The sequence below is a fragment of the Pristis pectinata genome, chromosome 34 (genome assembly GCF_009764475.1).
Source record: "Pristis pectinata isolate sPriPec2 chromosome 34, sPriPec2.1.pri, whole genome shotgun sequence".
NCBI lineage: Eukaryota > Metazoa > Chordata > Chondrichthyes > Rhinopristiformes > Pristidae > Pristis > Pristis pectinata.
This window is the reverse complement of record NC_067438.1, coordinates 19,802,185-19,806,616: the sequence shown is the minus strand read 5'-3', so window position 1 is coordinate 19,806,616 and position 4,432 is coordinate 19,802,185. Positions and strand designations below refer to the sequence as shown.

Here is a 4,432-nt window from a genome sequence, read left to right as displayed (position 1 = left end):
GAATTTTGCTTTTACCACCAGTGAGGGTTTAAACTTAATTGGCATGGGGTGGACTCCATATAGCGAGGTCAGTGAGAATTCAGGTGTCCTTGCAGCAACCAAAGTGGGTGAGCCTTGCAATCAGGATAGCCATGTTTACAGTGGAAGAGCAGGTTATACAGTGCTTTAAATTGCATCTATTTCAATGCACGTGGTTTCTCAGGTGAAGTAGACGAACTGAGGGCGTGGATTCATTCCAGGGACGGGGATATTGTGGCCATAACAGAATCGTGGTTGAAACAAAAGCAGATACCGAAGCATTCGGCTTGACAGAGGAACAGGTAAAAGCGGAGTGGACGTTGCCTTTTTGATAAGGAAGGTCACATCAGACGGCTGGGTGGCAGACTCCGGGGCTTTCGAGACGCCAGTGCACGGACGCTAATTTTCACGAATATTCTCAGTGTCGACATGGGTCTGTTGAGTGACAATGATATATTTCAGCAGATGCAAAGAATGAGCTCACCGCCCCATCTACCTCTGTTGCTCCGTTCAGTGGCCTTTGAGCATGGACACAAATATGTCCATAAAGTGACCTCTCAAAGTTCTTCATCTCAATGATGCAATCCCACCTTCCACGGTTTCGCTTTGCATATGATATCACTCACATTGGCAGCGATTCAAGAAAATCTCTTCCGGACCCTCTCTGGAATATTCACAACAGTTCTAAACTATGCGATCAGATATATGCACAAACGTCCAATATTGGCCCAAGTTTCCATGAAGTCTTTATGACTAAATAAGGTTCACCGGCCGTTGCCTTCTCTGCAATCAGAAAATATGCACCACACCTCAGAAACGCTGCCTTCTGAGTCCGGGTTGTTAATTCAAAGAAGTGATAAAGATTACCATTTCGAAACGGGGTTTACGCGGGGATGAGGTAACACGTAAACTGTGCGCTTGCATATTGTGAGGGGACAGATTACAGGTAAATGTGGCATTATTTCCTGAACTATAGAAGACAAATTTGTAGATTTTTGCTTCAGGATAAGTTTGAATTTTAATGAACAGAATGCAGTGGGCTTTTCAAAATTGCAACATTAATGGAATTGAAGAAGATGCGTAAACAGAAGAAAACAAAATAATATAAAACTTGTACCCACACACAAACATCCGTATTCTTCGGAAAGACCGAACAGCACACAGACGCTCCATCATTTAATGAAGGTCACGGGTAATCATACTGTCTGCTTGATTATGCATTCCAGACAACCCCGTGAACGTATCAGCCCCCTTTTTTCAAAAGTTTTTCTCACCCGCTTTTGAAATAACGAAAGACTCAGTACCCTCAACATTCTCCCCAACGGTTTCACAGACTCGGGCGCTCTAGAAGAAAATAATCACCTCCTTTCCGTGTTTAAGTGAACGAGTCGATTATTTCAGAGCAGGACCTGAATTGCCAGATTTTCTTACATCAGATGACGTCAACCCCACTCTAATGCTGACTTCGTTGGAACGAATTCGGACAAAATGCCGACTCTGGTGGGACTCGAACCCACCTTTGAATTACTTGGTCACACATTATTAGAAGTTCAACACGCTATCCATTGCGCTGCTGAGCCCACAAATGCCCGCTTTGGTGCATATTGATAAAGTTACTGAATAAAACATCGGATTTCGTCAAACGCAGACAAGCGTCCGTTCCCTTCATTCGTTCACTGACGAAGCCACAAAACCTGTCCCACAGTTGCCCTACTATTGCAGAACCAGATTCCTCGATAATATTTTACAAACAATTGATCGGCACGAATTTCCGATGACGCAGCAGGATTTTTGTGTCTGCCCAGAAGAGACTCACTTGTGTTTTTCTTCTTGCAGAGGGTGCCGCACAGCAAATCTTCTCCAGAGCCGCTGGATTTTCGGGAAAGAGCCCCTCAACACACTGCCCCTCCTGCACATTGATGGCAGAATTCAGGAATCCTTTCAATTCCTGCAGGGATAAAAATAAGATTCAGAACAGAACCCACAATGTGTCACTGCTGATGGCCCCCTTCTCAGACTGAGCTGCAGTGTTTTCCCTTCCTCATGAAACTCCAGTTAAAATCTCTGAATGGATGCACATTCTCAAATCGTTCCCTGAAACAGGCATCCTGATGCAACATTTATCAGCTGAAAGACAGAAATGGGCAGAAAATCTCATGAGGCGTAGAAGGGCGACTGATATTCCGTGATAATGGATGGAGATACCAGACTATTGAGCAGTAATAGAAGCGGAAGAACCGCAGAGGAAGCAGTAAATTAAATTCACGGCTATGGCTGTCATAAGAAGGATTGAAATAGCGGAAAATAACAGAGAGAAGTTGCGATAGCCGAGTGGTTAAAGCATTAGATTCGAAATCCAATGGGGTTTCCCCGCGCAGGTTCGAAACCTGCTCGCAGCGGGTTTACAGTTATAGTGAATTTTCACACCGAAGAGATCGGCTGAAAATCATCAGGTTTTTCCGTTAAATCGATTGCTTTCCACTGTTCGTGTGACGTGTTTGAGGCGGCACGGTAGCACAGCGCAGTTACAGCGCCAACGATCAGGTTTCAATTCTCCCCACTGTCTGTAATGAGTTTGTCCGTTCTCCTCGTGAATGCGTGGGCTTCCTCCGTCTGTTCCAGATTCCTTTCTCCTTTCACCTTCCAAAGACTTTCGGGTTGGGAGGATAATATGGGTATGATTGGGCGCCTTCTCGTTCTACAGGAAGGAACTGTTACCGGACTGCATAATTAAGGTTGAAAGGCATGTGGGGAAAACGAAGAACTAAACTGTGTTCAACAGGACAGAAAATAACTTAAAACTACTCGATTGCGAGAATAGAATTCGGAACATGCTTAGCAAGTCGAGGGTAGTTGGTATACCCGCGAAGCCGTGCTTTAAATCACCGTGCCATTCAATTGCAAGACACAGTTTCATCACGTAAAGTGGTTCCCTTTCAAGTAAATTGCACGTTATAAGTCCAACGCGTTCTTAGTTGCGCCGTCAAGCCCAGACGTATTAGACCCGGGTTCAATCCTCACCTCAGCCTGTCCGGGTGCGGTGTGCAGTTTCGCCTTTAACAATGTGAGTTTCCTGCATGTTCACCAGTTTCCTTTTGTGACCAAAGGACACGTTGGTTGGAACCTCAATTGGCCACCGTAACGTGTCCTGATTGTGTCGTTGATGGATAGCATTTGGGGATCATTGATAGGAATATGGGACGAATAAAGAAAGATTGGCGTATGTTGGTGGTGAACATCTCTTGGGGACTCAGTGGGCCGAAAGCCCTGTTTTCCCGCTATATCCCTCCCTGCCTCCGTGCCTGTATCGCTGTATGTTTCGTTTTATGCGGCACATGATTTTGTCATCATCACAGTCGGTATGAAAATATTTCATAAAAACACCGAGGACTCATTAAAAGATGAATGAGCATGATCAGTGGAATAATGACTGAAATCACAACTCCTGTCCAATTTCCATTACAATGCTTATTGTTCCTGTTGAAACATTTGAACATAAAATGGTAAGAGGATATATTCCTGATCAAATGTCGAATTACGCGGAAATGAATGTAAAGTGGAAATACGATCTGTCGAGAGATAGGCAATTAAAGATTCAGAACTCTCAGATGTCATCGACACATGCAAACTCTGTCTTTGACCGATAGAGCAATCCGGAATTCCCTGGTTGCCTTTCAGCACAAGGAACCAGCGACGATACTTTTTTTTTGTTTGTTTCTTTCATTCTTTGGAGTCCAAATGATCCATTTGATTCCAATTAAACATCTAAGTTCTATATAATCACATTCTATACAGTATACAAGTTATGTTTCAACAACAGGTTTTCAAACTCTCACCTCTAGGAAATGGTAATTTGCTGATTCAGCACTCCCGGAAGTGTTGAATGTCGGGGACAAAACATTGTCTCACCGTCCCTGGGTGGGCTCGAACCAACGACCTTTCGGTTAACAGCCGAACGCGCTGGCCGATTGCGCCACAGAGACAATCTCGTGGCAATGCTCATCGTCAGGCAATATAACGGTGCAGCGACACAAATCTGAAACTTAATTCGGTTTCCCATTCTGCACTTACCCTGCTAATTGATCCAACGAGGTTTTGGGAGCTTTGCAACACCTTCTAATTGATAGATTAGAATTAATTCGAATTAACTATTTAATATCCCGTGTGGCGCGATCTCAACGATTAGTGGATATATCAAGACATCGCTTTTGTCGGTTCAATGCAGCTTTCATAAATTAACGATTTGGAAACAATTGTTTACAGGGAATCATTTTCTCGTGTTTCCAGCACAGCTGTAAAGCATCTCGGTGAAAATTTAAAGAAAAAGTGAGAGCAGCATCGCTGCAGTCTTCGATGTACTGCGAGCTGAGAGATGGGGTCGAGCGGCTCTGAAATAGATCTTTATTCTCCTCAG

The 4,432-nt window shown here is 44.1% G+C and overlaps 2 non-coding genes across 2 annotated transcripts; one reads left to right on the top strand and one right to left on the bottom strand.

Annotated features, from left to right (window-relative positions):
* Positions 1-2,335: 2,335 nt before the first annotated feature.
* trnas-cga (transfer RNA serine (anticodon CGA)) lies at positions 2,336-2,417 on the top strand. Its single transcript has one exon. It is a non-coding gene; the product is annotated as a tRNA-Ser (tRNA).
* A 1,510-nt stretch (positions 2,418-3,927) lies between these two features.
* trnan-guu (transfer RNA asparagine (anticodon GUU)) lies at positions 3,928-4,001 on the bottom strand. The gene has a single exon. It is a non-coding gene; the product is annotated as a tRNA-Asn (tRNA).
* Between the last annotated feature and the right edge of the window lie 431 nt (positions 4,002-4,432).